This window comes from Halichoeres trimaculatus, unplaced genomic scaffold (genome assembly GCF_033239565.1).
Source record: "Halichoeres trimaculatus isolate MK-OKI-2021-1 unplaced genomic scaffold, fHalTri1.1 fHalTri1_scaffold_11, whole genome shotgun sequence".
Lineage (NCBI taxonomy): Eukaryota > Metazoa > Chordata > Actinopteri > Labriformes > Labridae > Halichoeres > Halichoeres trimaculatus.
The window spans coordinates 5,151,045-5,160,516 of NW_027437189.1; positions in this window are offsets into that span (position 1 = coordinate 5,151,045).

Here is a 9,472-nt window from a genome sequence, read left to right on the forward strand (position 1 = left end):
TTGTTGAAAGTGAAGCTTCTCTTTGTCCCTGCAGGACTTCAGAAACGCTCCTATAGGGTCATTAAGTCAAAGATCTGATGCAGCACACACACACACACACACACACACCTGCAGAAAACATGTGACATGGATCAATAGTAGCATGAGATGAGGTGTGCATTTCCTCTTTTCTTCTCACAAAGTGACTGACGAAGCAAGTTTAAGGCAGAGGAGTGTCCTCTCTGATGATGATGATGATGATGATGATGATGATGATGATATCGAAGCTGTCTCTGCAGCAGCAGCAGCAGGAGCACCATTGTGAGCATAAAAAAAGTCCTCTTTGTCTTGGCTGCTTTTTGCAGAGGAAAAGGTCACCCTGGTGTCATTTTACATGCTTGTGCTACAGAAAAGGGCACAGCCTGGTAAATAAGAGAGAGGCAGAGGGAGCAGAAAGGAGCAAAATAGCTGAAAAACAGCAGCGAGCACGGGTGAAATGAAAAGTCAGTCATGCTGCTCAGGTGACGCCAAAGGTGGAGGAAACTCAGAGAGCAGCAAACTAGTCAGAAAATGAGCCAGTGTGAGTGATAAAAGGAAACAAACACCTTTAAATCAGAGGATAACACAAACATAAGGATTAGTTTGAAAGCAGCTGAGAGAATCGTCTCTGAACCATGTTTGTTCTGGAGCGGTAACCCGAGGATCTTTAGCCGACTGACATAAGTGGATTAACACTTATTAGAGGCACTCAAGGCAGATCTCCTCTCAGGGGGATAAACAGTAAAATATCTGCGACACTACAACAGACTGAAGCCAGGAGAAGACATTACCTCCATGTGTATCAGATGCTACAGTTAGAAGAAACCTGAACTGACGAGGAAATCCTACCTGCTATGACTGTTTAAGGAAATTTTATATCAAGATTTTGACGCAATGAGGCTAAAAGATTTAAAACTATCATAACACACAAAGCAAATTAAGTATTTAAGTCCCTTTGAGGAGTTTTGATCTGGTTATGCAACAGGCTGATGTCTTCCTCATCTCCTTAAAGACTGGAGCGAGCAGCTGCAGGATGGAAGTTTGACAAAGGGATAAAAATCAGGCTGCAAAAACACACTAACTGTCAAAATCAAAACATTAAATAAGACAATAAAAATAAATTGAAATAAAGATTTCTTCTTTTCCTAACAGAGGGTATTCATGATGAAAGACACTGACATGAATGAAACAATGCGTTTACATTAACATTAACATATCTTACAATAATACTTTCAATTTTTTTAAGATTTCTAATAATTATTTGGAAAATTTCTGAATTTTTTTATTGCAATTTTTTTATAAATTTTTGGAAATAATTTAAATTCCATTTTTTATGTAAAATGTAAAATTTTTTTTGGAATTACAAGGTTTTTTTTGATACATATTTTTTTCATTTCACTTTTTTTTTTTTTTTTAATTTATGACATTCTGGCAAAAAGATTTTTTTTTTTAATTTTTGCACACTTTTTTAATTCCAGTTTTTGAAATTTCAAAATTTTATTGAAATCTCTAAATTTTTTAAAAATATGAATTTGAAAAATTTATGGATTTATAGATGATTACGTCTATATATATATATATATATATATATATATATATATATATATATATATATATATATATAAATATATATATATATATATATATATATATATATATATATATATATATATATATATATATATATATAAAATATAATTTTTTTAAAAATATGAATTTGAAAAATTTATGGATTTATAGATGATTACGTCTATATATATATATATATATATATATATATATATATATATATATATATATATATATATATATAATATAATTTTTTTAAAAATATGAATTTGAAAAATTTATAGATTTATAGATGATTACGTCTATATATATATATATATATATATATATATATATATATATATATATATATATATATATATATATATATATATATATATATATATATATATAATATAATATAAATTTGTGATTTGTCAGTTTGTCCTTGTGGGAAGATGTTCCTGTTTTGTCCTGGACTTTATTTTTCATGGCAGTCTAAAAGGTCAAACCTTTTCCACAAAGGTGTGTGATGAAGATGGACACTGAGTGTAATCAACTTCATTGGAGGACACAGATTCTGTGAAAGGCAACAGAGCAGGCACGAGGTTCACTGCAGCGCTCTGCTTCTCAGAATCACCAACTCCACATAAAATCCTTTCTCATGTGAAATAAACCACAGGAGGATCAGAAACCCCCACATACACGTGTCCAGATCCATCATTATACCTGAATGACTGCAGGCTCTTCACAGACGCCAGGACATTAAAATACTCGCTGAAATGAAGCGTTTCTTGTGTCGTTCGTCACAGCATTAGAAATGCAAATGGATGTCCCAGATTTAGGAGCCACTGCATGCTTCAGGGGCAGCTCAGGTATCTTTCAGTCCCTTCTGGCTCTGCTGTAATTTCCAACACCGAGTTTACCCATCTTTGATCGCCGCACTCCAGAGATGTTTCTCTGAAAGTTTGCAGTCCGTCCCTCGATAATCTTTCTAGGTCAGAACACAACTCAGAACCAAAACTTTCCCTCACAAAGAACAGCCCGTCCACTTCTGGGAAGGAAAAACCTTCCCATCTCGTTGAAAACATTACTGGAGTTGTGTCACCCAGGGTGGGGAGCTCTGAAGCTCATTTTATGTCACACCACGTCTGACTAAAGACACTGAAGACATAAAAAAGGAATTTAAAGGATTAAGGATGACAAAAATTACCTTTCCTGTATCTGATTTTTTCCCCAAGATAAATCATCAGACCTTTAAAAAATCAGATACACAAGACTTCAATTTTTTTCTGAATGTCGGAGCAGTGACATCGATTGACACAGACAAGATAAAGCAGGGCAGAGAAAACACACTAAAATATCAGAACTTTCAAAATAAAATGTCAACACGAGGAATTTAGCTCGGAGTCCAGGTTTGAGGTTTCACAGCTCGACATGAACACACAGCCGTTGTGGGTTGTCATTGAGAGCTCACACTGTGACAGTGTCACCAAAAGAGAAAAATTAATTTTGCGTGAGTGAAGTATTACGATGAATGAAATTAGTGAAAGATAAATTCATTTAATGAATTGTAGGTTTTATTTATGATAAAAATAACTCCCTGTAAAAATGGAAAGATAGGGTATTGGGTACCTGCTTGAACGGTGTTAGTATTGGTTTATGTAAAAAAAAAATAAAAAAAATAAATAAATAATTAAAAGACAAAATTATAAAAGCCAGGAATGGAACAGGCGTGCCTGAATAGTGAGGGCCTGGAATAAAAGAAAATAAGGGGAACAATTGATTATTTTTCAATTAAATGGGAAACCTCTCCACTCCCAATTTGTAATTTCCCCCAATTAACCCCTCATTTTTAGGTATCATACTGCCATCTGTAATATTTTTTCCAAGTCATAACAAGTCGGCTACTTGTAACTTACATTCAAACCTCAAAAGGCATCCACCCCTTTCCCTGGAGTTGGTTTGATCCAAAGACGCTGCATGAGATCCTCTCTGGCTGCAGGTTACACAGACGCTCACAGGTATCTGTGTGATATTTGTTGCTGAAAAGTTGCCTTTAGCATCAGCTCTTTGTTAAAGATGTGTCAACATGATCGTTCTCATCATTACTGGTGAGTCTGACGCTTTTCCCCACATTTTATTTACAGCTCGTCTCTCTGAAACATAGAAACGCGCCACATTTCACTGTCAGTAACGTCCTCATGATGTTTGAAATGGTCGATAATAAGATTACCATTTACTGAAGTCACGCTATAAGTTTCAGCACCATTATTCCCAACGCTGCTACAGCTGGATGTGTCCTGTAGCTTCTCCCTCAACTATGACTGATCATTTCTAATCCCCAGTTCACAAACAAAGCGTGAACCCCGCCCACTTTGCCATCCACTATAACGCCCACTATGTCACCAACTACGCCCCCCTACTTCTCCGCCCTCTACTCCACCAACTACAAAGCCCACTATGCTGTGCACTACTCCGCCGTCTACTCCGCCAACTCCACCCACTACGCTGCCAACTACTCCACCCACTACGCTGCCAACTACTCCACCCATCAGCTGCCAACTACTCCACCCACTACCCTGCCAGCTACTCCACCTACTACACTGCCAACTATGCCACCAGCTACGCCGCCAACTACGCCGTCAACTACTCCACCCACTACACTACCAACTATGCCGCAAACTACGCCGCAAACTATGCCGCCAACTACGCCGCCAACTACGCCGCCAACTACGCCGCCAACTACGCCGCCAACTACGCCGCCAACTATGCCGCCAACTACGCCGCCAACTACGCCGCCAACTACGTTGCCAACTACGCCGCCAACTACGCCGCCAACTACGCCGCCAACTACGCCGCCAACTACGCCGCCAACTATGCCGCAAACTACGCCGCCAACTATGCCGCCAACTATGCCGCCAACTATGCCGCCAACTATGCCGCCAACTATGCCGCCAACTATGCCGCAAACTATGCCGCCAACTATGCCGCCAACTACACCGCCAACTATGCCGCCAACTACTCCAACCACTACGGCACCAACTACGGCATCAACTAGGCCGCCAATTACGCCGCGCAATAGCCCACCAACTACACTGCTCACTACTCCGCCCACTACTTCGCCCACTAGGCCCCCACTACGCCCCCACTACGCCACCAACTACGCCACCAACTACGTTACCAACTACGCCACCAACTGTGCCACCAACTGCGCCACCCACTTTGCTGCCAACTACGCTGCCAACTACGCTGCCCACTTTCCCACCCACTACTCCACCCACTACTCCACCCACTACACCACCAACTACGCCGCCAACTACGCTACCAACTACACCACCAACTACGCCACCAACTACGCCACCAACTGCGCCACCCACTTTGCTGCCAACTACGCTGCCAACTATGCTGCCAACTACGCTGTCGACTACGCTGCCCACTTTCCCACCCACTACTCCACCCACTACGCCACCAACTACACCGCCAACTACTCTGCCAACTACTCCACCCACTACACTGCCTACTATGATTGCCCACTACTCTGCCACTATGCGCCCAACTACTTCGCCCACTATCCTGAACACTCGGCCCCACACTATGCAGCCCACTACGTCACCCACTACGCCGCCAACTATGCCTCTCACTTTGCCGCTCGCTTTGCCGCTCACTTTGCCGCTCACTTTGCCGCTCACTACGTTGCCCACTACACCGTGTTCAGAAACCACTCCAGTCAATCATAGCATTCACACAGCACACACTACAGTCTGCTTTGCCCCATGATCATCAACAGCTGAGTGCAGCTGTTACGCTGCAAGTTTATTTTTGCCGCAGTGCGCTGCAGAAACATCAACCTCATTAGAGCAGACCATACCAAACAGGAAATCAGACACGAAAACAATCAGAGTATCTGGTCAATTCAAAATGAAGCTCCATGTTCTGGCTCCTGATTGTAAATCTAGTCCTTGTTTATTAAAACTACATCTCTGGCACGTGGCCAGAAGTCATCAGCAGGTCAGATCCAGACGAAATCTGATATTTGTTTTGGACAAGGAAAGTTAACCTTAGAGGTGAAAAACTTTATAATTCTATACGATACAACACATTCTTTTTATTACATACTGATTAATTAGCATTAAAGTACGTTATCATTGGTGCACATGCTTTATGTGTGAATTGGGGGTTAGTTCATACATCACAGTTTTCTGTGCGCTCATGTACAGTATGACTCACATGTTAGCGAGCTACATCAGACGTTTGCCGTCCTATCACAAACTGCTGCTGCGTTTCTGTTTCTGGCTGAAACGTGAACTAAATATGCAAAGCTAATCTGAGAGAGTCAGTCTCTGAGCTCACCCTCTGATCATGATTTCAGAGGAAACCTGCAGGTTGATTCCTCTAAATTAATCCATCCAAATCCCTGATTCTTATGCAAAATTTCACCACTCATCCTGCGTCTCGCAGCCTACTTTGGAGCACCCTGATTTTACAGCACCATCTGTTCCTCGAAACAACCCCTGGAAGCCATCTTTCATTTATGGTTATGTTTAACTATGTAGAATACATCATGTGTTGTAGCTGCAGGCTGTGTGTTATTATTTAACCTGAGTGGTTTTGATGCACGGCACTTTGTTCTTTTTACTCCATGCAGACAATTCCTCCTTCGCTCCAGGGCTTCATGTTTTTTCTCCTTCAGTCTTTTTATTTTACTGCCTTTGAGCTTTCAGATGAATGTACATTTCCTGACTCAAGATGACAATATTTTATGGAACGGATGTTTGAATTCAGCTTTTACTTATTCCACGTCTCCTCCCCCACAAGGGCGTAATAAGTATTCTCTTTGGGGAAGCTCTTGCGGCTAATCTGCTCCTTATCGCTGTCCTCATCTTCAAAATGTCACAGCGCCACGGCACAATGTGCTTTTCAGAGAGAAAGGAGGAGAAATGGGATCTGACTTTTACATCACCTGCACAGGATGTATCCCAAATGCTGCTGAGTTGGAGCTTTTGTCCTCAAACTTATTTACCATCAGTCAGCGCTCCGGGTGTTCTTGAGCAGCCGTGTTTGTGCTTGGTGGGACGTGGAAGTGATCTACAACCAAAAGCTCTTAATCCTCGTTTACAATCCCCACACTTCTGGTGAGCTAATCCCTCTCTGACTCATATTAAGTGCTCATCAAATAAAAACAGATTTGCTTGGTTTAACAATAAAATAACAATAAAATGTGTCAGATTTGATGCGACTCAGATGCTGTTTCTTGTGCAGTCTTGTACAGTCGGCTGCACCGCACATGCTCCTTCATCCCAGGGTGTCAAACTCCAAAGCTCGGCCATCCTGAAGTCTCTTTTTCAAACACACGAAGGTCGAGTCGGACTACACGGATCAGAGGAGATGTTCTCATAGATTTTTTCCCTCTTAACACCGATCCCAACACCCACACCGAGCGACTTTAACATGTCAATACCAGGGAAGTGTGATCAGAGGAAATATGTGTCAGAATCCAAGTGTGAAGCTCCTATTGAGGTGGTTTGGCAGATTGCACATGCATTACACTCTGCTGGAACCACATTACTGATGAAATTATTCATCTTTTATCCTAAATCATTTGATTTGACGGCATAAAAGTTGTAAAAGTCATTCCAAACTCATTTCAATATTCTTATATTTTTTGTAAAAATTAAAATTTCTAGTTTTAATAATTTGTAGTAAGGATTAAGTTCATGTCACACAAACCTGTGAGTGATAGTTTTTGTGGATGACAAAATGCACATTTTTTTTTTTGTCACCATTTTTGGTTCTGTGTACATTATTGTTGTTATTAAAGGGTGTTAAAACCTCCTGATATGGGGTGATATTACCATACACCCCAATAATCTACCATTAACAGATTATTTTCAATCAATCAACTCCCGGGCCATTGGTCAATTGGTACCTGGCCGCACATAAAAAAATACTCAACTTACATTATTTCAGTTCGGTTTATTATCTGATTCTGAACAATATTACTTAAAAATGACCGGATTCTCTCTTGTCATACCCGTCTATGACACATTCTTGACCCCCAAGCCCAAAGCTAGCTAGCAAAATGGACAAAAACCAAACATCTTTGGAAAGTTTCTTTAGGTAGGGTAAAAGAGCCAATGAGAAGACAGAAAAAGAGCCGGTCCGTGAAAGTATTGTCTGACATTAAACCGGTCCGTGGCACAAAAAAGGTTGGAGACCGCTGATGCAGAGTCATGAAAAACCTGAAAGAATGAGGCTGTTTCCAGGACAATTGGACTGGAGTCATAGAGACTTGACTTGAGTCAAAAATTTGACAACTTGCAACTTGACTCGGACTTAAGAGTGAAAAACTTGAGACTTGACTCAACTTGGAAAAAGCCGAGTTGGACGACTTGTAGCGTGTTTGCCATGCTGAAGCTTCACATTTTTATTGATTGATGGATTGGAGACAGATGTGTAGCAAGATCACAAGCACACAAGCAACCACTTGGCACACACAGCACAGTATGCTTGTTAGCTAATAATGGCAACTGTCCCCGAGCCTGTAGCCAGTTCTGCTGCTCCAAAAGTTGAGCAGTTTGAGTTTAAAAACTTCCACTCCAAAGGAAAAAGTCTCCTGGATCCTGTCTGCTCACAGCAGGTGAAGCTCTTCCAATGTGACATTGGAGTCTGATGTTAGCTCTGTTAGCCATGTCTGTGAATAGCGTGATGCTACTCTGCCTTCTGGTATTCCCTCTGTTGCTGGGTTAGCACGGCTAGCTTGTCCATCTTATTGGAGATAGATCTTACGTTCCCAATAACGATGGATGGAAGGACAGGTCCATGTCGTCACTTCTTAGCTCACACCTGAGAACCTCACCTTATGGGAAACATCCGGCCTTGCACCAGTTAGCATTGACATGCTACAGGCTGCTAACAGCTGATTTCACATGGAAACAATGCAGCCATGGTTACATGTAGGATCTCCAGACAAACACAGGAGCAAAAGTAGTAAAAATATCACTGAAGACAAAACCAGTTTGGTGTCCATGACCAACAAATGAGTCAGACAAAGTAATGATCCACTCCAAATGCCGAAATGATGAAAAAGAGATGAAAAAATTACAAGAAGCAGACAAGCACATGCACTCTGTTTTGTATTTTCTCCTGTTTCTGAAAGCCACCACTGTGTGTGTGTCAGAGTGCAGTGTGGTTAACAGGTTTACATTACACTTTGCTGAAAGCCTCCTTCATCTCACGCAGACAGAAGTGTAAGTAGTTCCACTCAGGAACACGGACTTGTTTACAAATTTTCCACCTTATGTCCATCTACACCAGCCTGGTGTTCAATGTGGCACTTTTTGCAGACGTCGGCCATCATTCCAGGCTGCGGCGGCGAAATCTGTCCCTGTGTACCAGCTGTGCCTTAAACCTAATGGTGGTGTGGGAGATTTATGAGCTATTTCAGCCCAAGTTCCCAGGCTTCCTATTTGCTTTAATGCATCCAGCGGTACGAGCGCAAAAGATGTCGTGGACAAGAAAACATTGGGTTGACTTATCGGGGGTATGAGCTGGAGCGGAGAATATTCTGGAGGCTGCGTCTACGCTGGATGGACACCAACACTATTCGTTAAATCTCCCTCCATAATGATGTCAATTTAGAAAGCTAATGGCTCCTGACATATCTGGGTAAACACTTGATTCTTGCAGGATGCTTGATATGCTCGGCTGCTCCTGCTGATCGTGGAGAAAGGCCTCGACGGATTCATAACTTCAAAAGAGGAACGCTCCGACACATCCAGCAGAGTCTATCCTCACAGGGGACGCTTTCAGCACAATCCATCTTCCTAATGAAGCGTACATCAGCAGCCTCCTGTCCTCTTCAGGCTCAACAACACGTCGGACAGGCTTGTGGATGGTGACCGGG